Source organism: Hyperolius riggenbachi, chromosome 2 (assembly GCF_040937935.1).
Source record: "Hyperolius riggenbachi isolate aHypRig1 chromosome 2, aHypRig1.pri, whole genome shotgun sequence".
Taxonomy (NCBI): Eukaryota; Metazoa; Chordata; class Amphibia; order Anura; family Hyperoliidae; genus Hyperolius; species Hyperolius riggenbachi.
In genome coordinates, this window is record NC_090647.1 from 199,388,852 (window position 1) to 199,414,555 (window position 25,704).

At 43.5% G+C, this 25,704-nt stretch overlaps 1 protein-coding gene across 8 annotated transcripts in view; it reads left to right on the top strand.

Moving 5' to 3' along the window:
- NALCN (sodium leak channel, non-selective) overlaps nucleotides 1-25,704 on the top strand; it is a 640,650-nt gene that overhangs the window by 93,721 nt on the left and 521,225 nt on the right. The gene's annotated exons all lie outside the window — the stretch shown is intronic.

A 25,704-nucleotide genomic window follows, 5' to 3' on the forward strand; every position in this document is an offset into this window, starting at 1 on the left:
GTTGGATCTCTCAGCTGCTTTTGATACAGGAACTATATGTAGAGTGAACACCGCTACATCTCACCACACTCCACGACAGTGCACGACCTGGTCAGCAAGTCCAATAATTATGAGCAAAAAGAAATGGTCCGCACTTGTCAATGAAGGTTTCCTTTATTGTTGGACATATCCAAAACATCTGAGGCAAACATCAGATAGCTGACATGTTTCGGACTAACTGTCCTTAATCATAGCTAACAGAGTAATGACCATCTGGACATATAAATAGTGTCTGCACAAGGTTACCGCCCCCAGGTCCCACCCGCACGGGCGGAGTCACCTGAGCAGGTGCAGAATAAAAACACATATGCAAATATACAAAAATAAAATTACATGAAATGTAAAGTGAAAACTATTTATAAAACAAGGAACAGCGTTCTCAGATTTAAGACAAACAAATAATAAGGGGTATACATGCAGAGAGCAAGGAGAGAAAAAAAAAAAAAAAAATCATGTAATAGTGGTGAGGTCCCATCTGGCATTTAAGCCATGTGGGATTCTAGTATTTAGTTCAAATATCCACTCGGCTTCTCTCCGTAATAATTTTTTGCGCAGGTCGCCGCCTCTTGTGGACGGCATGACTCTCTCTATACCACAATATGAAAAATTAGTCATATCCCCCCTGTGGACTTCCCGAAAATGTTTCGCCACATTACTGATGTGAGAGGTATGCCAACCTGCACCCAAGTAATGTTCCGCTATCCTCTCCCTCAAGGGCCGGGTGGTGCACCCCACATACTGCAGGGAACAAACCCCACAGGTAATGAGGTACACCACATATCTAGTACCACAGTTAATGAACTGTTTGATGTTGTAACTTCGGCCCGTTGAGAGAGAGACGGCGACTTTGGCACTGCCATGTACACGACAATATCTGCAGGTCGGCACACCACATCTGAAGGAGCCGACAGTTGACAACCACGTTCTACAGGTGGACCCAGAGTTAAATAGACTAGGGGACAACATCTGTCCCAAAGTTGGCGCTCTTCTACTAGAAAACCTGACTCCGTTTTGTAAAACTGGTGTGAGGCCACTGTCCGCCTGTAAGACCGGAAGGTATCTAGCAACTATATCAACAACTTTCTTGTATTCAGATGAATACATTGTGACAAAGGTGGGTCTGGAGGGTTCTAATTGATGGGGATCTGGAGTATTAACTAAGTCGATTCTAGATCTCCTGTCCACTCTGGATCTACCCCGTTTAATGCACCATCCTGGATACCTCCTTTCCTTAAGGCGAGCTTCCACCACATTCAATTCGTGTTCTAAATTGCAAGAGTCGGAACAATTCCGCTTCGCTCTTACAAATTCGCCCACAGGTATGCCACGTATGGTGTGGGCAGGATGGCAACTGTCTGCCCTCAAAACAGTGTTACCACTACATGGCTTTCTGTAGGTAGTAGTCACAATTACGCCCTGAATGGGGTCACCTCTAAGAGTCAAATCAAGATAGCTAATGGAATCCTCACCCACGGAGTAAGTAAACTGTAAGTTCTGGTTGTTGCTACCAAAATATTCAACCAGAGACCTGACCTCCGCACTATTGCCATTCCATATGATTAACAGGTCGTCGATGTACCTCCCGTACCACACAACACTTTCCAGCAGACGACAGGCTCCCCCAAACAAATAGCGCTCCTCCCACCATCCCATGTAAAGATTAGCAAGGGACGGTGAGAATTTGGCGCCCATGGAGGCGCCTTGCCTCTGGAGGAAGAACCTGCCGTCAAACATGAAGTAATTGTGGGCCAGGAGGTACTCGACGGCCATCAAAATGAATGTGCAGAGGTCGGCTGGATAATCTGCATAACGGGTAAGATGGAACTCCAGGGATTGAAGTGCCAGGTCATGTGGGATACAAGAATACAAGGACTTTACATCAATGGTTACCCACGAGTAATTGTCCTGCCATTGGAAATCTTCCAAGCTGGCTAGTAAATGTTTTGTATCCTTCACATAACCCGGCAATCGCCTAACAAGGGGCTGTAGCAGAGAGTCGACCCAACAACCCAGGCGCTCGCCCAGAGAGCCAATGCCCGCCACTATGGGTCTCCCCTCTGGAGGATAGCCCGGCTTGTGGATCTTTGGCAAGTGGTGAAAGATGGGCACAACAGGAGATTTAACCCCCAAATATTCCGACATTTTATGATCAAATATTCCCATACTTTCACCACAAGATAGGAGGCTGAATAGCTTCTGCTGGAAATCAACAGTGGGGTTGGTCTTCAAGACCATATATGTGTCACTGTCCTCCAATTGCCTTAAAGCCTCATTTCTATACATATCACTGTCGAGAACGACCACCGATCCCCCCTTGTCTGCGTTTCTGATGACAATTTTGTCATTCTTCTGCAGACTCCTGAGGGCTAGTCGCTCCGCAGCAGTGATATTAGATGGACCTGCACCAGTCAAGTTGCCAGCCAAATCAAGGAGATCTTTCTCCACCAAATCTTGGAAATTCTCCACATGCAAAGACCTCTCTGAAATCGGATAAAAATCCGGGTTTCTTATGCCGACTGGTTTGACATCATTCAGAGTCACCATACCCGCGCTATCAGACGACAAAGCGTCTAATGTCCACCTAGCGCGGGTATTGCTGAAGTCCCCGATTTGGGGGATGTCAAAAGTCCGCAGAGAGGGCTGAGCCTGTGAGGAGTCATCCCCCTGATCAAAATGCTTCCTGAGTAACAATGATCTAACAAATTTATTGACATCCAAAAGAGTTTCGAAAACATTCAAGTGGCAAGTAGGTGCAAAAGACAAGCCCTTGGAAAGGATCTTTATTTCAATATCACTTAATACATGTTTAGATAAATTCACCACATTATTGGATTGATCTCCATCATGAGAAGAGGTGGGTAATTTACCACGATTTCTCATACCTGCTCTCCGCGTTTTCCTCCTCTGCCCCCTCCCCTCTTCCTGTGAAACTTGTGCCTCCTGTATTAGGATGGCTGACCCTGCAAGTTTTTTGACCCTGACAGTTGCTCCACATGCTGGCTCCCTGACTGCGGCTGCACCCCTGACTGGGGGTCACCAGCAGGAGCCGCTGGTGCCTCCTGAACAACTGTTGCCTCAGGGGAACTAAAACTGACCTTGCGTTTATTGTGTTTATCACGGGATCGTGATCTCGGTCGATGTGACCCAGGCGATCTTGGGGTACCCTCCCAGCGTCCCCACTCATAAACTACATTTTTAGCGTAGTCCCTAGTATCTCTCATGTATTTTGTGCGTTTTAAATCTGTAATCATGATTTCTAATTTCGCTATGTTATCCAGCATTTTCTTATTCAGAACATTATACATTCCCATATCGTGTGGTTTACTAATGGTACTCTTAATATCATCTACTTTCAATTTTAAATCCATAAGTTTGTTTTCTTCATAAGATATAATAAGGCGCATTAATTTTAACGAACAGTCAGTCAGTATTTCATTCCATTCAATAACAAATTGATCTGAGTACACAGTAGTCGGGACTTTTTTAATTCGGAGTCCTCGAGGGATTATCCCCTCTGCCACATACTGTTTCAAACTAGATAAGTCCCACCATACTTTGGTCTCCTTTGCCAGAGTGTCCTCTAGTTTCAGAAAGGCAGTCCGCAAATGTAAATCAGGATCCAAAACTGACAAATTAGTGTTCCTAGAAAACACTGTAGCAAATTTGTGGCAGCGATCTTGATCGTAGGCAAGACTTCCCAGGGGAATGATATGTTCCTCCCTATTGTTGCTGTTAACCTGGGTGTTACTGCAACTAATGCCAGGCAAGGGTTTCCCAGTGTGTGGGCTGCTAGCTATGGCAAGAGATTGTTCTGGGTAAGCTGGGGAAAAAGACCCATCGTTGATTGTCAGGTCTGTTGTAGGGGGTACATGGGAGGGGGGGACACAGGCAGAGCCACCAAGATCCAAGTTCTCCAGGCAAGGAGCAGTGGTCGCTGCAGCAGAACAGAGTAGAAGATCCCTTACCATCTCTCTGCAGTGCGGCTGGAGTAGTCCATGGATTTCCCCAGACGCCATCGGCATGCTGTGTAGCTGGGGGCAGCGATCCGGTGGGCGTGTCCCAGAATCTGACGTCACTTCCCCCCATGCTGAGTGACCGGCCCAGGAGCCAATGGAGTGTCGGCGGGCGGCCTCTGCTCCGGCGCCGCTGTGTTGCGTTCCCCTCTCCCCCTGCAGCTGTGACCATGCCCTCAAGACAACAGAGGGCCCGGTGCGCGTCTGAGTGGGCTCAGTCGGCGTTCCTCCGCCGCTACGTTCCTCAGCCAGATAATGCAGTTGAGGAGATGGAGAGACGCTGGGGTTCACTTTAGGTCTGTCCGTGGCCGCAGAGGCCTGTTGTGCCACCTGTGTGGAGGTGACCTGGACGACATCAGCACCCACAACTGTCAGATCTTTGGTGGTTTTCGGAGGTCCCTTATGAGAGGCATGAGGTAAGGCAGATGCAGGAGTGTTGCTCCTGAGGGAACGCTGTTCCTTGGTAGCCATAAGAACATACAGATGTTGCGCCCCAATATGATGTAGGAAGTCCTCTCGGAACGTGAGAGAGCAGGTGTGAAGCTTGATACAGGAACTATATGTAGAGTGAACACCGCTACATCTCACCACACTCCACGACAGTGCACGACCTGGTCAGCAAGTCCAATAATTATGAGCAAAAAGAAATGGTCCGCACTTGTCAATGAAGGTTTCCTTTATTGTTGGACATATCCAAAACATCTGAGGCAAACATCAGATAGCTGACATGTTTCGGACTAACTGTCCTTAATCATAGCTAACAGAGTAATGACCATCTGGACATATAAATAGTGTCTGCACAAGGTTACCGCCCCCAGGTCCCACCCGCACGGGCGGAGTCACCTGAGCAGGTGCAGAATAAAAACACATATGCAAATATACAAAAATAAAATTACATGAAATGTAAAGTGAAAACTATTTATAAAACAAGGAACAGCGTTCTCAGATTTAAGACAAACAAATAATAAGGGGTATACATGCAGAGAGCAAGGAGAGAAAAAAAAAAAAAAAAATCATGTAATAGTGGTGAGGTCCCATCTGGCATTTAAGCCATGTGGGATTCTAGTATTTAGTTCAAATATCCACTCGGCTTCTCTCCGTAATAATTTTTTGCGCAGGTCGCCGCCTCTTGTGGACGGCATGACTCTCTCTATACCACAATATGAAAAATTAGTCATATCCCCCCTGTGGACTTCCCGAAAATGTTTCGCCACATTACTGATGTGAGAGGTATGCCAACCTGCACCCAAGTAATGTTCCGCTATCCTCTCCCTCAAGGGCCGGGTGGTGCACCCCACATACTGCAGGGAACAAACCCCACAGGTAATGAGGTACACCACATATCTAGTACCACAGTTAATGAACTGTTTGATGTTGTAACTTCGGCCCGTTGAGAGAGAGACGGCGACTTTGGCACTGCCATGTACACGACAATATCTGCAGGTCGGCACACCACATCTGAAGGAGCCGACAGTTGACAACCACGTTCTACAGGTGGACCCAGAGTTAAATAGACTAGGGGACAACATCTGTCCCAAAGTTGGCGCTCTTCTACTAGAAAACCTGACTCCGTTTTGTAAAACTGGTGTGAGGCCACTGTCCGCCTGTAAGACCGGAAGGTATCTAGCAACTATATCAACAACTTTCTTGTATTCAGATGAATACATTGTGACAAAGGTGGGTCTGGAGGGTTCTAATTGATGGGGATCTGGAGTATTAACTAAGTCGATTCTAGATCTCCTGTCCACTCTGGATCTACCCCGTTTAATGCACCATCCTGGATACCTCCTTTCCTTAAGGCGAGCTTCCACCACATTCAATTCGTGTTCTAAATTGCAAGAGTCGGAACAATTCCGCTTCGCTCTTACAAATTCGCCCACAGGTATGCCACGTATGGTGTGGGCAGGATGGCAACTGTCTGCCCTCAAAACAGTGTTACCACTACATGGCTTTCTGTAGGTAGTAGTCACAATTACGCCCTGAATGGGGTCACCTCTAAGAGTCAATATCACTGCTGCGGAGCGACTAGCCCTCAGGAGTCTGCAGAAGAATGACAAAATTGTCATCAGAAACGCAGACAAGGGGGGATCGGTGGTCGTTCTCGACAGTGATATGTATAGAAATGAGGCTTTAAGGCAATTGGAGGACAGTGACACATATATGGTCTTGAAGACCAACCCCACTGTTGATTTCCAGCAGAAGCTATTCAGCCTCCTATCTTGTGGTGAAAGTATGGGAATATTTGATCATAAAATGTCGGAATATTTGGGGGTTAAATCTCCTGTTGTGCCCATCTTTCACCACTTGCCAAAGATCCACAAGCCGGGCTATCCTCCAGAGGGGAGACCCATAGTGGCGGGCATTGGCTCTCTGGGCGAGCGCCTGGGTTGTTGGGTCGACTCTCTGCTACAGCCCCTTGTTAGGCGATTGCCGGGTTATGTGAAGGATACAAAACATTTACTAGCCAGCTTGGAAGATTTCCAATGGCAGGACAATTACTCGTGGGTAACCATTGATGTAAAGTCCTTGTATTCTTGTATCCCACATGACCTGGCACTTCAATCCCTGGAGTTCCATCTTACCCGTTATGCAGATTATCCAGCCGACCTCTGCACATTCATTTTGATGGCCGTCGAGTACCTCCTGGCCCACAATTACTTCATGTTTGACGGCAGGTTCTTCCTCCAGAGGCAAGGCGCCTCCATGGGCGCCAAATTCTCACCGTCCCTTGCTAATCTTTACATGGGATGGTGGGAGGAGCGCTATTTGTTTGGGGGAGCCTGTCGTCTGCTGGAAAGTGTTGTGTGGTACGGGAGGTACATCGACGACCTGTTAATCATATGGAATGGCAATAGTGCGGAGGTCAGGTCTCTGGTTGAATATTTTGGTAGCAACAACCAGAACTTACAGTTTACTTACTCCGTGGGTGAGGATTCCATTAGCTATCTTGATTTGACTCTTAGAGGTGACCCCATTCAGGGCGTAATTGTGACTACTACCTACAGAAAGCCATGTAGTGGTAACACTGTTTTGAGGGCAGACAGTTGCCATCCTGCCCACACCATACGTGGCATACCTGTGGGCGAATTTGTAAGAGCGAAGCGGAATTGTTCCGACTCTTGCAATTTAGAACACGAATTGAATGTGGTGGAAGCTCGCCTTAAGGAAAGGAGGTATCCAGGATGGTGCATTAAACGGGGTAGATCCAGAGTGGACAGGAGATCTAGAATCGACTTAGTTAATACTCCAGATCCCCATCAATTAGAACCCTCCAGACCCACCTTTGTCACAATGTATTCATCTGAATACAAGAAAGTTGTTGATATAGTTGCTAGATACCTTCCGGTCTTACAGGCGGACAGTGGCCTCACACCAGTTTTACAAAACGGAGTCAGGTTTTCTAGTAGAAGAGCGCCAACTTTGGGACAGATGTTGTCCCCTAGTCTATTTAACTCTGGGTCCACCTGTAGAACGTGGTTGTCAACTGTCGGCTCCTTCAGATGTGGTGTGCCGACCTGCAGATATTGTCGTGTACATGGCAGTGCCAAAGTCGCCGTCTCTCTCTCAACGGGCCGAAGTTACAACATCAAACAGTTCATTAACTGTGGTACTAGATATGTGGTGTACCTCATTACCTGTGGGGTTTGTTCCCTGCAGTATGTGGGGTGCACCACCCGGCCCTTGAGGGAGAGGATAGCGGAACATTACTTGGGTGCAGGTTGGCATACCTCTCACATCAGTAATGTGGCGAAACATTTTCGGGAAGTCCACAGGGGGGATATGACTAATTTTTCATATTGTGGTATAGAGAGAGTCATGCCGTCCACAAGAGGCGGCGACCTGCGCAAAAAATTATTACGGAGAGAAGCCGAGTGGATATTTGAACTAAATACTAGAATCCCACATGGCTTAAATGCCAGATGGGACCTCACCACTATTACATGATTTTTTTTTTTTTTTTTCTCTCTCCTTGCTCTCTGCATGTATACCCCTTATTATTTGTTTGTCTTAAATCTGAGAACGCTGTTCCTTGTTTTATAAATAGTTTTCACTTTACATTTCATGTAATTTTATTTTTGTATATTTGCATATGTGTTTTTATTCTGCACCTGCTCAGGTGACTCCGCCCGTGCGGGTGGGACCTGGGGGCGGTAACCTTGTGCAGACACTATTTATATGTCCAGATGGTCATTACTCTGTTAGCTATGATTAAGGACAGTTAGTCCGAAACATGTCAGCTATCTGATGTTTGCCTCAGATGTTTTGGATATGTCCAACAATAAAGGAAACCTTCATTGACAAGTGCGGACCATTTCTTTTTGCTCATAATTATTGGACTTGCTGACCAGGTCGTGCACTGTCGTGGAGTGTGGTGAGATGTAGCGGTGTTCACTCTACATATAGTTCCTGTATCAAGCTTCACACCTGCTCTCTCACGTTCCGAGAGGACTTCCTACATCATATTGGGGCGCAACATCTGTATGTTCTTATGGCTACCAAGGAACAGCGTTCCCTCAGGAGCAACACTCCTGCATCTGCCTTACCTCATGCCTCTCATAAGGGACCTCCGAAAACCACCAAAGATCTGACAGTTGTGGGTGCTGATGTCGTCCAGGTCACCTCCACACAGGTGGCACAACAGGCCTCTGCGGCCACGGACAGACCTAAAGTGAACCCCAGCGTCTCTCCATCTCCTCAACTGCATTATCTGGCTGAGGAACGTAGCGGCGGAGGAACGCCGACTGAGCCCACTCAGACGCGCACCGGGCCCTCTGTTGTCTTGAGGGCATGGTCACAGCTGCAGGGGGAGAGGGGAACGCAACACAGCGGCGCCGGAGCAGAGGCCGCCCGCCGACACTCCATTGGCTCCTGGGCCGGTCACTCAGCATGGGGGGAAGTGACGTCAGATTCTGGGACACGCCCACCGGATCGCTGCCCCCAGCTACACAGCATGCCGATGGCGTCTGGGGAAATCCATGGACTACTCCAGCCGCACTGCAGAGAGATGGTAAGGGATCTTCTACTCTGTTCTGCTGCAGCGACCACTGCTCCTTGCCTGGAGAACTTGGATCTTGGTGGCTCTGCCTGTGTCCCCCCCTCCCATGTACCCCCTACAACAGACCTGACAATCAACGATGGGTCTTTTTCCCCAGCTTACCCAGAACAATCTCTTGCCATAGCTAGCAGCCCACACACTGGGAAACCCTTGCCTGGCATTAGTTGCAGTAACACCCAGGTTAACAGCAACAATAGGGAGGAACATATCATTCCCCTGGGAAGTCTTGCCTACGATCAAGATCGCTGCCACAAATTTGCTACAGTGTTTTCTAGGAACACTAATTTGTCAGTTTTGGATCCTGATTTACATTTGCGGACTGCCTTTCTGAAACTAGAGGACACTCTGGCAAAGGAGACCAAAGTATGGTGGGACTTATCTAGTTTGAAACAGTATGTGGCAGAGGGGATAATCCCTCGAGGACTCCGAATTAAAAAAGTCCCGACTACTGTGTACTCAGATCAATTTGTTATTGAATGGAATGAAATACTGACTGACTGTTCGTTAAAATTAATGCGCCTTATTATATCTTATGAAGAAAACAAACTTATGGATTTAAAATTGAAAGTAGATGATATTAAGAGTACCATTAGTAAACCACACGATATGGGAATGTATAATGTTCTGAATAAGAAAATGCTAGATAACATAGCGAAATTAGAAATCATGATTACAGATTTAAAACGCACAAAATACATGAGAGATACTAGGGACTACGCTAAAAATGTAGTTTATGAGTGGGGACGCTGGGAGGGTACCCCAAGATCGCCTGGGTCACATCGACCGAGATCACGATCCCGTGATAAACACAATAAACGCAAGGTCAGTTTTAGTTCCCCTGAGGCAACAGTTGTTCAGGAGGCACCAGCGGCTCCTGCTGGTGACCCCCAGTCAGGGGTGCAGCCGCAGTCAGGGAGCCAGCATGTGGAGCAACTGTCAGGGTCAAAAAACTTGCAGGGTCAGCCATCCTATTACAGGAGGCACAAGTTTCACAGGAAGAGGGGAGGGGGCAGAGGAGGAAAACGCGGAGAGCAGGTATGAGAAATCGTGGTAAATTACCCACCTCTTCTCATGATGGAGATCAATCCAATAATGTGGTGAATTTATCTAAACATGTATTAAGTGATATTGAAATAAAGATCCTTTCCAAGGGCTTGTCTTTTGCACCTACTTGCCACTTGAATGTTTTCGAAACTCTTTTGGATGTCAATAAATTTGTTAGATCATTGTTACTCAGGAAGCATTTTGATCAGGGGGATGACTCCTCACAGGCTCAGCCCTCTCTGCGGACTTTTGACATCCCCCAAATCGGGGACTTCAGCAATACCCGCGCTAGGTGGACATTAGACGCTTTGTCGTCTGATAGCGCGGGTATGGTGACTCTGAATGATGTCAAACCAGTCGGCATAAGAAACCCGGATTTTTATCCGATTTCAGAGAGGTCTTTGCATGTGGAGAATTTCCAAGATTTGGTGGAGAAAGATCTCCTTGATTTGGCTGGCAACTTGACTGGTGCAGGTCCATCTAATATCACTGTTGCGGAGCGACTAGCCCTCAGGAGTCTGCAGAAGAATGACAAAATTGTCATCAGAAACGCAGACAAGGGGGGATCGGTGGTCGTTCTCGACAGTGATATGTATAGAAATGAGGCTTTAAGGCAATTGGAGGACAGTGACACATATATGGTCTTGAAGACCAACCCCACTGTTGATTTCCAGCAGAAGCTATTCAGCCTCCTATCTTGTGGTGAAAGTATGGGAATATTTGATCATAAAATGTCGGAATATTTGGGGGTTAAATCTCCTGTTGTGCCCATCTTTCACCACTTGCCAAAGATCCACAAGCCGGGCTATCCTCCAGAGGGGAGACCCATAGTGGCGGGCATTGGCTCTCTGGGCGAGCGCCTGGGTTGTTGGGTCGACTCTCTGCTACAGCCCCTTGTTAGGCGATTGCCGGGTTATGTGAAGGATACAAAACATTTACTAGCCAGCTTGGAAGATTTCCAATGGCAGGACAATTACTCGTGGGTAACCATTGATGTAAAGTCCTTGTATTCTTGTATCCCACATGACCTGGCACTTCAATCCCTGGAGTTCCATCTTACCCGTTATGCAGATTATCCAGCTGACCTCTGCACATGCATTTTGATGGCCGTCGAGTACCTCCTGGCCCACAATTACTTCATGTTTGACGGCAGGTTCTTCCTCCAGAGGCAAGGCGCCTCCATGGGCGCCAAATTCTCACCGTCCCTTGCTAATCTTTACATGGGATGGTGGGAGGAGCGCTATTTGTTTGGGGGAGCCTGTCGTCTGCTGGAAAGTGTTGTGTGGTACGGGAGGTACATCGACGACCTGTTAATCATATGGAATGGCAATAGTGCGGAGGTCAGGTCTCTGGTTGAATATTTTGGTAGCAACAACCAGAACTTACAGTTTACTTACTCCGTGGGTGAGGATTCCATTAGCTATCTTGATTTGACTCTTAGAGGTGACCCCATTCAGGGCGTAATTGTGACTACTACCTACAGAAAGCCATGTAGTGGTAACACTGTTTTGAGGGCAGACAGTTGCCATCCTGCCCACACCATACGTGGCATACCTGTGGGCGAATTTGTAAGAGCGAAGCGGAATTGTTCCGACTCTTGCAATTTAGAACACGAATTGAATGTGGTGGAAGCTCGCCTTAAGGAAAGGAGGTATCCAGGATGGTGCATTAAACGGGGTAGATCCAGAGTGGACAGGAGATCTAGAATCGACTTAGTTAATACTCCAGATCCCCATCAATTAGAACCCTCCAGACCCACCTTTGTCACAATGTATTCATCTGAATACAAGAAAGTTGTTGATATAGTTGCTAGATACCTTCCGGTCTTACAGGCGGACAGTGGCCTCACACCAGTTTTACAAAACGGAGTCAGGTTTTCTAGTAGAAGAGCGCCAACTTTGGGACAGATGTTGTCCCCTAGTCTATTTAACTCTGGGTCCACCTGTAGAACGTGGTTGTCAACTGTCGGCTCCTTCAGATGTGGTGTGCCGACCTGCAGATATTGTCGTGTACATGGCAGTGCCAAAGTCGCCGTCTCTCTCTCAACGGGCCGAAGTTACAACATCAAACAGTTCATTAACTGTGGTACTAGATATGTGGTGTACCTCATTACCTGTGGGGTTTGTTCCCTGCAGTATGTGGGGTGCACCACCCGGCCCTTGAGGGAGAGGATAGCGGAACATTACTTGGGTGCAGGTTGGCATACCTCTCACATCAGTAATGTGGCGAAACATTTTCGGGAAGTCCACAGGGGGGATATGACTAATTTTTCATATTGTGGTATAGAGAGAGTCATGCCGTCCACAAGAGGCGGCGACCTGCGCAAAAAATTATTACGGAGAGAAGCCGAGTGGATATTTGAACTAAATACTAGAATCCCACATGGCTTAAATGCCAGATGGGACCTCACCACTATTACATGATTTTTTTTTTTTTTTTTCTCTCTCCTTGCTCTCTGCATGTATACCCCTTATTATTTGTTTGTCTTAAATCTGAGAACGCTGTTCCTTGTTTTATAAATAGTTTTCACTTTACATTTCATGTAATTTTATTTTTGTATATTTGCATATGTGTTTTTATTCTGCACCTGCTCAGGTGACTCCGCCCATGCGGGTGGGACCTGGGGGCGGTAACCTTGTGCAGACACTATTTATATGTCCAGATGGTCATTACTCTGTTAGCTATGATTAAGGACAGTTAGTCCGAAACATGTCAGCTATCTGATGTTTGCCTCAGATGTTTTGGATATGTCCAACAATAAAGGAAACCTTCATTGACAAGTGCGGACCATTTCTTTTTGCTTTTGATACAGTTGACCATGAAATCCTGCTTAACAGACTGCAGGAGTACTGTGGCATCAGTGGATCAGTCCTCCAGTGGTTCAGATCATTCCTGACTGACAGAACACAGAGAGTATGCCTAGGACCTATAATGTCCAAACCTGCACCTCTACAATTCGGAGTGCCACAAGGATCAATCCTATCCCCTCTGCTGTTTGCAATCTACATGTTGCCACTCGGTACACTTATCCAACGACATGGCCTGACGTACCACTGCTACGCCGATGACACACAGCTATACCTGTCCTTCAAACCTGGTGGAACAGACCCTACCCCAAAAATAAACTCTTGCTTAGCTGAGCTTCAGGCATGGATGAATGATAACTGGTTGAAACTGAATGCTGACAAAACTGAGGTCCTGTTTGTCCAAAGCCAGTGCCCGCCATCAAAACAGCTCTATCCTAAAGCAACACCAATCAGGATTGGGAATTCAGACATAAACAGCTCCAACCTTGTGCGCAGCCTTGGCGTACTAATCAATGGGGAATTGAGTTTCAGAAACCAAATTTCATCTGTAGTTAAATCTTCCTTCTTTCATCTGAAGAACATTGCAAAGATTAAACATCTGATTCCCCCAGAGGATCTTCAAACCCTAGTCCACGCCTTCATCACATCACGGCTGGACTACTGCAATGCCCTTTATGCTGGCCTCCCCAAAAAGGACCTGCGTCGCCTGCAATTAGTGCAGAATGCTGCTGCCAGATTGCTAACAAACCAGCCTCGCCACTGTCACATTACACCGATCCTTCGCTCACTGCACTGGCTACCAGTAGAATGGAGAATACTCTTCAAGATTGGACTGCTGACATTCAAATCCCTGCACAATCTGGGCCCTGGATACATGAAGGACTTGCTGAAGCTGCACCACACCTCTCACAACCTCAGATCAGCAAGTTCTATAAACTTGGTCACTCCCAGAGTGCACCTCAAAAAATCTGGAGACAGAGCCTTCTGTCATGCTGCCCCTACTCTTTGGAACTCCCTACCACACCCAGTAAAGACAGCACCATCCCTGGAGCTATTCAAATCCAGACTGAAAAGCCACCTGTTTAGCCTGGCATTTCCAGATTTATAAAATTCTTCCTCTGTACCACGATGGTCGGAGCCATGCTTATGCGCTTTGAGTCCCACGGGAGAAAAGCGCTTTACAAATGTTATTTGTTGTTGTTGTTGTTGTTGTTTAACCAAATGCCAAGTAGGTTCATGTCAAACAGACACCAGTTTACCCAAAGACATGCACATGTCTATAGTCAATAGTCTATTGAAGGGGATTTACCCCACCCCACCCCCGGGAGAAAAAAAAACTGACCCCGGGAGGAAATTAAGTTAAACTGCTAGCTAATTGATATGGGCGTGAACACAAGAAGTAAACATTGCACAGAACAGTAGCAAGCAGCAGCACTAATTGTTAATTGATTTTAATTCTGTAATTTTGCTACTATTTGCTTCTGCTACTATTTGCTTCTCTGTAGCTCTGGGACGGAACAAACTGGCTCTCTTTTCAGCAAATCTTAGCTAAACGTGCTGTACACTTGATTGTAGTCATGGGAGTGCCTGGATTAGATAGAGTAATTGTGTTTCGGGTAAGAAAATGAACACTCTGAAAATAATATTACCTAGTTGGCAGTCAAATGGATCCTTAGATAAAAATGTATAATGTGAGTTTAAGTCCTCTGTAATCAGCAGCTCCTGGCTTGATTGGCTTATTTCTTTTTCTTTCTACATCAGACGATATTTGCATGTTAAGGGAAATTTCTGTATATCAGTAGCCAGATTCTAGCAAATAGAATCGCATATTTAAAGTCTTTTTTGTTGTGCATGAGAGATGATATGACACAGAGTTCCTAACAGTTTACTGTAACCACTTGATTAATTTTAGTTTTGTAAGTAGAGACTAGGCATCTGGGTATACAGTATGTTAAAGGACACCTGAACTGAGAGGAATATGAACGCTGCCATATTTCTTTAATTTTAAATTATACCAGTTGTCTGTCAGTCCTGCGGATCTATTTGGCTGCAGCCATACCTGAAATAAGCACGTGGCTAATCCAGTACGGTAACTAGCATAGCATACCACATTAAACCTAAAGATAATAACTGGGATATTTTACTTCATTCTCTATGCTGCTAATTACAAATGCAGGAAGAAAGAGATTTGGGAGCATTCTCAACGCCAAACATTATATTGTCGCCATGGGTGCAAAGAAGAGAAACACATAGCATATTACTGTAATAATTAAAGTGGTAAAGTTGTGTGTAAACACATTAACTTTCACAGTGGCTTATGTACCAAAAATATTGTGGCCCATATGCAATTACCGTATTTTTCGGACTATAAGACGCTCCTGACCATAACACGCACCTAGGTTTAGAGGACAAAAACCATAGGAAAAAAAATATACTAAACCTGATGCATCCATGGCGTATGGGGCATTGTGTGGATTACGGCCCCTTTGCACCCCATGCTCCCTTGTACCTCTTGTGTCTCCATGTGTCCTCCTCTGTCCCGCTTCCGTCCTCTCAATGCCTCTTTGTGTCCCCCTTCTGTCCTCCTCTACGTCCGTTTCTGTGGTTTGTATTGGCAGGCATTCACAAGTCAGGAACTCCCTGTATTTGGACTATAAGACGCAGTGACTTTTTTTACCCACTTTTGGAGGAGAAAAGGTGAGTCTTATAGTCCAAAAATACAGTACCTTTTTCTCCTGAGTTTTCTCCTAGGTGATATTTTTACACTTTGTCAATAAAATTCTTTTTAAGCCACCAACAAGCATAATTTTGACAGTACTTGCTCACCTACTTTTTGTTACTTTTTCAATTACAGAGTACTAAAAAGTTAAACAGAAGGTGTGAAATTATTTCTTAGGAGAAGACTTAAGAGAAAAAGTAGGCCTGTTGTGTTAAATCACAATTTATGAACAGTCTAATTGCATTTTAATGATATTAGTGTTATCTTATATGTATAACAAGCTCATTTATTGCTATGGAACATGACAGAAATGAGGAAAATAGTTGGCGGCTTTACAAATGCTATGGCTATGCCCTGAAGTTAGGGAAAAATCCTGATCACAGATTTATAAAAGAAAAACAAGTTCTGTGCATAGAAATCCAAGCTACCCATGACGGCACCTCAGACATTCAGAAAGAAAGTGATCCTTGGCCATTGCTACACAGCTTTATATTTCAGGTAATGGATGTAGCGATTGCCAGCTAAAGGTTGGTGATACTGCTTTTAAACATTTTGGGCTTGATTCACTAAAGACAAATAGAATGCCTTATCAAAGTTAATACACCTTATCAGAGTAGCATACGAACCCACAGGGGCTCAGGGCAGGACGAGTGGAGCTCTCATCATTGCCAATTAGCAGGCATAAGTTTGTAGCACTTGCTATCCTACTCTGATAAGGCATGTTAACTTTGACAAGGTGTGTTAACTTTGATAAGGCATGCTATTTGTCTTAGTGAATCAAGCCCTTTGATAGCAACAATCTTAATCATACATCTTTGATTAAATACATTTTGCATTCATTTTTTTTTACTAAAAAAAGCAAAGCACAGTGTAGTCCTCCCCTTCCCCCAAAGCTTCTTTACCCATTATTAACCTGGCACTCATCGTGGCCAAAAGAGTAGAGCCAGAGAACATGGAGCAGAACCTTTTGATCAGTATCAACACACATGACATTCAACTTTGGGAACGCAATTTACAAGGGGGCAGCTAAGCAAAGCACCCTTGTCCGGTGTTAAATGTAGGAAGCTTTTACCTACATCTGTGTGATCCAAGGAGGTGGGTGTAACTGAATGGTGGGTTTTGGTGCTATCTGGCCTAACAGTAATTTACCCTCATGACATACATATCTAAAAAGCTTAGTCCCTAAGGTTACTATTATGTATTCGTTTTTAAATGCCACTGCTTTGGCTCTTTTTTGTTTTTTACAAGTGATTTATTTTGGTAACTATGTGGGCAGGGATGGGAGCAAAAGGTATGGGATGTGTTTTTAATGGAATTATTTTGTATTTACTAGATTTCCCCACACACTTCATCCGGTATACTTTGAATGCTGAATTACACTATTCTGAGTTAGCAGGAAGTGATAGTTTGTTGTGTTTACAATGAATGTGCACTGCTACTGGCAGAAGTTGTAATGAATGATCATTCATTCGGGACTTTGATTGGCTTTGGGAACACACGTTTCTATTCAACAATCCATTCAACGTTTGTCTCTCTGTCTTCCCCATTCCTGTCACTGACATTGTCCTGTCCTGTTCACTGTTCCACTCTCCTCTCTTTCTTTCTCCACTCTCTTCTTCTCCACACACATGCTGACACTCATGTCTCTTCCCCCTTTCCTGTCCTTCACTTTCCTCTCTCTAACTTTCCCCCACTCTCGTTTATCTCTTTTTCCCTATCTCCTGTCTTAACATCACCCCCCCCCCCCAAAAAAAAAAATTAAATTTGATCAACATTGACTCATTCTATCTACTATTATAGCACTGCCACTGACATATTCTGCAGCACTTTACAGAGTACATAGTCATGTCACTGACTGTCCTCAGAGGGGCTTACTATATAATCTCTACCGTAGTCATAGTCTAATGTCTTACCTTTGTATTATTATTATGTATTTATATAGCATTGAGATCTTCTGCAGTGCTTTACAGAGTACATACGCAAGTCACTGGCTGTCCTCAGAGGAGATCACAGTTTAATCCTGCCATAGGCATACTCAATTAGTATATTGTGCATGGCTGAGAGAGACCTTTCAGGAATCTCCCCCTTGAAAAGCCTGGGTTTGCCCCTAAAGGTAGTGCCTTTAGATGATCTTGATAAATAGACCTGTAGCTGTCAGTGAAAAATTAGATTATTAAGCTACTGTACCACACAAACTCCAATTCTCATTTCAGCCTCAACTCAATATCAGGAGCATTTCCACATTGCCTACCTGTACTTACAGGGAAAAACGAGGGGTGGGAGCTGGGCACCCGGCAGTAATGAGGGTGAGCAACGCCTGCTCCAGTGTAGCATATGCAGGTCCTCACTTCTATGGCCGCAACATGACATGCACAGTGACGTGCTACCAGTGGAGAGAAAGGAAGAAAGTTCCCAATGTTACATGAAACCAAAAAGATACAGAGACTGGGCACCGTCCTGTTGCTGCATTTATTCACTGTCCGCAGCCAAATGACATATAGTATTTGAATATAAGCATCAAACCTGTCAGCAGTCTTGCATCAAAAAATCATCGATACATCCAGTGAGGCCTGTGGGAAGGTGTGGTGACCAGGGGGTGATGGATGTGCACAACAGCCGTTTCGCGCTTTGTAGCGCTTGCTCACGTGCGTATCCGGGCCTGATGCAAGACTGCTGACAGGTTTGATGCTTATATTCAAATACTATATGTCATTTGGCTGCGGACAGTGAATAAATGCAGCAACAGGACGGTGCCCAGTCTCTGTATCTTTTTGGTTTCATGCTACCTGTACTTACACTGATACAGTTATTTATATTGCAGTCTAAGACATTATCCATAAAACTTATAGCCGTAAAGACATAACAAGAATGTAATCAAGAATCAGTGACCATTAACATATACTGTATAAGCATTTTTGTTCATTTAACAAATACATTAAAAATAGTTTTCATTCAGAAATATCAAATTCTGGCTATTTGATTGCTAAATAGGTGTTAAAATGCAGAATATTTATCACTAGCCAGAGACGTTTGTATCTAGGGCATCCCAGAACAAGCTCTCTTTCAAGATCTAGCAATCAGTTGATCAGCATATGGTAATTGATGTCAGCAAAGGACAGTATTTATGTCCATAGCCAACAGACCTTGTCTTTTCACCGAATATCCAGGCATCAGTTGAAGAAAATGCAATACACACAGCTTGCAAATTTCAACAAAGGGGTTATATATAGACAAAAATATAAAAGACTAGCAAAAAAGGCAGAAGATATGAGGTCTCTATTACAACATTAAAGAAAGGTACAGATGAAAGAATCAGTTTAATGTCACCAGCTATTAAAATATCTGTGTTAAATAGTTGGCAGGTCGTACAAAGGAATGACAAGTTTTAGCAGATCAATTTGTGAAAATTTAAATTTTAGAGAAAAGGTTTTATCCTCCCTTGCAATGTGCTTGGCTTTTAATTCCAGTTAATGTAACTATCTCAACACTAGTAATTGTGCTGATGCTTCAAACAAACAGAAATAGAATGCATAGTGAATCAGGAGTTTATCCAAACTCCTGTGCATGTCCAAATCATATTATAGTCCTAGTTCCCTCCTATCATTTAAAATGTTTTAGCATATCACCCTATGAAATAGCAGTGGACAGGTTGCTTGCAGAAATTGGGAGAGAAAAAATAAGAATAAGCAATAAGCTATATATAGGGGCTTGCAAAAGTATTCAGCCCCCTTGAAGGTTTCCACATTTTGTCATATTGCTGCCACAAACATGAATCAATTTTAATGGAATTCCACATGAAAGACCAATACAAAGTGGTGTGCACATGAGAAGTGGTACGAAAATCATACATGATTCCAAACATTTTTTTTACAAATAAATAACTGCAAAGTGGGGTGTGCATAATTATTCAGCCCCCTGAGTCAATACTTTGTAGAACCACCTTTTGCTGCGATTACAGCTGCCAGTCTTTTAGGGCATGTCTCTACCAAGCTTTGTACATCTAGAGACTGAAATCCTTGAGCATTCTTCTCTGCAAAATGGCTCCAGCTCAGTCAGATTAGATGGACAGTGTTTGTGAACAGCAGTTTTCAGATCTTGTCACAGATTCTCGATTGGATTTAGATCTGGACTTTGACTGGGCCATTCTAACACTTGGATATGTTTTGTTTTAATCCATTCCATTGTTGCCCTGGTTTTATGTTGAGGGTCGTTGTCCTGCTGGAAGGTGAACCTCCGCCACAGGCTCAAGTCTTTTGCAGACTCCAAGAGGTTTTTCATTAGTGTAGGGTAGATCATTTTTTACCTGTGATTTGTTTTTGTTTTTTTGTTCTTTTGTGCTGTGGTATGGGTTTTCTTGTTCTTTTGTGCTGTGGTAAGAGGCTTTGCACACACTCAGACAGGCCCTCACAGCAGTCATACATTCATACTTCTCCTCACTAATCTCCTCACACTCCCACAACCCTAAACTACTCTTTGACACATCCAACAGCAGCCTCCTACTTCCATACATAACCCAAACCTTACATCTTCCCTGACAACCTTCTCACCACTAACAGAACTCACTGTCTCCTCTCTCATCTCTAAATCACGTCCCACTACATGTCCCCTTGACCCCATGCCCCCTCACCTCATTACTCACTTATCCTCTACCATTTCACCTGCCTTAACATCCCTCTTCGACTTTTCTCTCACCAGAGGCATAGTTCCATCGTCCTTCAAACAAGCCCTTATAACACCTATACTGAAAAACCTTCTCTTGACCCCTCTTCCCTGCCCAACTACCAACCTATTTCTCTCCTCCCCTTCTCTTCAAAACTACTTAAGCGCCACGTCTATACTGACTTAGTCCATCACCTCACTGCCAATTCTCTGTTTGATGACCTCCAATCTGGATTCCACCCCAGCCACCCAACCGAAACTGCCCTACTTATATTAACCAACGACCTAGCAACTGCTAAATCTAAAGGCCTCTACTCTATTCTTATCCTCCTAGACCTCTCTTCTGCTTTTGACACAGTGGACCACCCCCTACTTCTCCAAATCCTCTCATCCATGGGCATTCAGGGTCTTGCTCTCTCCTGGCTTTCCTCCTACCTCTCAGATGGGACTTTCAGAGTTGCCTACTCCGGCACCACCTCCTCTCCACGTCCCCTCACTGTTGGAGTTCCCCAAGGCTCAGTCCTCGGACCTCTCCTTTTCTCTATCTGCACATATGGTCTTGGTCAGCTCATCAGCTCCTTTGGTTTCCAATATAACCTATACACTGACGATACCCAGATCTACATTTCAGCACCTGACTTGGATACCTTAAAAGCTGATGTCCTGCACTGTTTAAATGCAATCGCCTCCTTCATGTCCTCCCGTTTTCTAAAACTCAGTATGGACAAGACTGAAATAGTAGTTTTCCCACCGTACAACTCAATGCCCCTGCCAGACATCACTATTTCTGTTGATGGCACTTCCATAACACCTGACCCCAGGCTCGCTGTCTAATTTTGGACTCAAATCTCTCATTCAAACCACACATTGACAAACCATCCTCCTCTTGTCACCTACACCTAAAAACATCTCCCGCATCTGCCCTTTTCTAACACAGGACACTACCAAACTTCTGGTGCATGCCTGGATTATTTCCTGACTAGACTTTTGCAACCCTCTGCTCTGCGGCCTCCCTGCCAACTGTTTAGCCCCGCTACAGTCTATCATAAACTCTGCTGCACGACTCATCCACTTCTTCTCCCGCTTCTCCAGCCCGATCCCCCTCTGTCAGTGCCTTCACTATCCTTACTCTCGCCACCAAAGCTCTCCACAGCATAGCTCCTTCCTATCTTAATCAACTTATTTCCAGATACCACCCTGCATGCAATTTCAACTCTGCTAACGATATCCTTCTGTCATCTTCCCTGATCACCTCTTCCCACTCCCACTTACAAGACCTCTCCCCTCCTCTGGAACACTCTCGCTCAACACATCCGTCACTCATCCACTTACTATTTTAGGCGCAATCTGAAAACTCACCTCTTCAGGCAAGCACACTCTCCTACCTAGGACACTGCCCACTAACCACCATTTCTACCACTTCACACACAGCTTCCCTTTACCTACTGTCCTATACTTTTAACGTTTAGACAGTAAGGCCTTTTGGCCAGGGCTTTCTTCCCCTTTTGTCTCACAATGCTGTGTACTGGGTGCTGGGTGCACATACCTCTCACCCCTGTGTAAAATATGTAGTTAATTTGTTCACTGCTTTAGCTGTTATACCCTCTTGTTCTGTATCAACTGTTGTATTGTATACTTTGTATTGTTATACCCTGTATGCTATTGTACAGCACCACGGAAGATGCTGGCGCTATATAAATTAATAATAATAATAATAGGTTTGGGCCTAAAAATATCCATCCTTGATTGTTAGAACCATCCCACATGATTTCTCTACATTTGCTACCTGATGAATTCCCGCCTTATCAGCAGCAATGACAGTATTATAATGTTTTCTGTACATACATAAAAACGTTTTGACATTCTCATTTCTGGGAATACTGGTCTACATTGGCTACAAGGGTAAAAAAAAGTTTGGGGTGAGGAAGCATGTTTTTTGATTTTTTTATATACATTTTTTTTAAAAATAAGTGAACAACTTTTTACTGACAAAAATGTTGGTAAAAATGTATACCATATAGTAAGTATATATACACAGCAGCCTTACCCTCCATTTAGGGCTTCTGCCATCACCAACAGCCAGGCCACAAAGTGCACTAGGTTTTGGTGATCGCACCTTTATATAATTTAGTAAATTGGGATTTTACCTGCTAAGTAGCTGTATGACACCTGGAAGGGAGGTTTTACATTCTTTTTTTAAATATCAGCCAATAAAAGATCCCCAGGTCAACAAATATGAAGCCAGCTGATAAACAAAACACCTACTCTAAGCAGAATTTTTTAGTTTCACGTATCTGTATTGTTTCATATTAATTTTTGCAGTTCATCTTTTTACAGTTAGTACATTTTCAGCATAATTTTGTTTGTGTGTTTTATTTTAAACGAACAATAAAGTTGCATGACTAAAGTATGGTTTATTCTAATAGGTAGGATTTAGTGCACTAAGGTTTCTGTGCCTTAAGATTATGAAGATTTGAATGCTTCTCACAGGATTACGAAGTGTGGTTTTGAATGAAAAATAAATATATTTTAGGGATGATCAGCCTACTGGATGATTATGTATTTTAGTACATTTACTGTATTTCTTCTCCCTTCCTTCTCTTTGAACCTAGTGAAAGATTAATATCATCACAAAGTCATGATGGACAATTGCATACTTCAATACCTACTTATCCCATTATCATACTGGCCCAACACACCTAGCTTATACCTCTCTTACACACATAAAAGGAAGGCATATTTTGGTGTTCTGGATTGAAGAGAGTCCAGTGTTAATTTTGCACTGACGCTAATGGCTATGTTACACCACTAGAAGATTTAGCAATCAGTTGATCAGCATTTGGTAATTGATGTCAGCAAAGGACAGTATTTATGTCCATAGCCAACAGACCTTGTCTTTTCACTGAATATCCAGGCATCAGTTGAAGAAAATGCAACACACACAGCTTGCAAATTTCAACAAAGGGGTTATATATAGAAAAAAATATTAAAGACTAGCAAAAAAGGCAGAAGATATGAGGTCTCTATTACAACATTAACCCATTCAGGTTCCGTCGTTTTCACGTGAGAAATGTTCACCTCCTATTCATTAGCCTATAACTTTTATCACTACTTATCACAATGCACTGATCTATATCTTGTTTTTTCCGCCACCAATTAGGCTTTCTTTGGGGGGTACATTTTGCTAAGAGCCACTTTACTGTAAATGCATTTTAACAGCAAGAATAAGAAAAAATTCATTATTTTTCAGTTTTCAGCCATTATAGTTTTAAAATAATACATGCCTCCATAATTAAAACTCACGTATTGTATTTGCCCATATGTCCCGGTTATTACACCGTTAAAATTATGTCCCTAACACAATGTATGGCGACAATATTTTATTTGGAAATAAAGGTGCATTTTTTCCATTTTGCATCTATCACTATTTACAAGTTTAAAATAAAAAAAATATAGAAATATTTCATCTTTACATTGATATTTAAAAAGTTTAGACCCTTAGGTAAATATTTACATGTTTTTTGTTTTTTTTATTGTAATGGTTTTTTTTTTTTTATAGTAAACATTTTATTTGGGTAGTTTTGGGAGGGTGGGAGGTAAACAATAGATTTATAATGTAAATGTGTGTTAATTTTAATTTTTTTTTTTTTTACAGGTGTAGTATTACTTTTTGGCCACAAGATGGCGGCCATGAGTTTGTTTTCATGACGTCACTCTAAGCGTAACATACGCTTACAGTGAAGCATCGGGAAGGGAACGGCCAGAAAAGGCGCAGCTTCCGAGAGAAGCTGTCGCTTTTTCAGCGGGGGAGAGGAATCAATGATCGGGCACCATAGCCCGATACATTGATTCCCTGGCTACCGAATCCGCGGCCGGGAGTGCGCATGCACGCGCGCGATCGGCCGCGGGAGCGCGCGGTAGCGCGCATGGTTCCTGGACGTAGAGACTACGTCCAGGAACCAAAATAGGTTAAAGAAAGGTACAGATGAAAGAATCAGTTTAATGTCACTAGCTATGTGTATTTTCCACTGACGCTGATGGCTATGTTACACCACTAGAAGTAAAAACGATTTCTTTTACTTACTTAAAGCAAAGAAAATATCTCTAAATACACATTTTACCATTATCACTGTAGAAATACTTGGCAATCAACTTAATTCATATTTATATCAAACTTCATTTAGTGTTTTTGTTTAACAATGAATATAACAGCTGGTCTTTTGAATTATTTATTTTCCAAGTAAATAACAGACTTGAGTGTCCATTTTTTAAGCTACATGAAGTGTGAAAAATTAAGAGTGACGTGACACAATTTCATTTTTTTTATGCAGACAATTATTTTTAGAGTATAGAAGGTTAGGGGCTCTTTTACACTTAAAGCGGAATATAACCCTGCATTTCAACGTTGCTCTAAAATATTATTTACAGCATATTATATGCAAAAAGCATTTTTTTTTTACTAGACCAGCATTGGAAGGGTTAAACACAGAGGTTTAAAGGTCCTGGAGAGATATGCAGAAGTTCAGATAGATACATTCTATTTAGTTACATGTATCTATTGATAAACAGTTACACACTCTTTGGCTGTCATCCAAGCTCCTTCTTAGTGAGAGAGATGAGTCACATTCAACACTTAGATACATTATGTAAACAAAATGTATCTATTTCAGCTTCGGATGCGTCTGCAGAAATCTAAAGGAACTTTAAAGCCCTGTGTAACCCTTCCAATGCTGGTCTAGTAAAAAAAAAATGCTGGTTGCATATAATATACTGTAAATAATGTTTTAGAGCAAAGTTGAAATGCAGGGTTATATTCCGCTTTAATGCGTTTTAATGCGTTGCTATGCATGTGTTTTTTCTTCTCCATAGCAGTGCATTCTGAAAAAGCTTCAGTTTTTCAGCGTATAGTGTGAAAGAGGGCATAGGGAAACATGGACACTGGACTGCACATCAGGTGTCCTTTCAGTTACAACTGACAGCAACTGATGTAGTGTAAAAGGACCCTAACGGTACAGAGTCCAACTTATATAGTGTAAAAGGACCCTATAAGTATGGAGTGGAATAGTTTCAAGTACAATCATATACGGTAGTATGATCCATGGATGCTGGATACAGTTTTCTAATCTGTTTAGCAATAGGTGATCACTTTCTGCATACTGCATTATTTCTTGCAATTATGATATACATAATAAAGCATTTTACCATCATTTAAGCTAATCAAGAATATAACAAGTCCACACTAAGCATTACCCTGCTAAAGTCCTGTTAAATCTAGATGTCTCAAGATTACTAGCTAAGAAAGAAAACATTATGGCACAACAATGTATATTTAACTCAGCAGCCTTTACCTTGCTTCCTAGCCCCAGT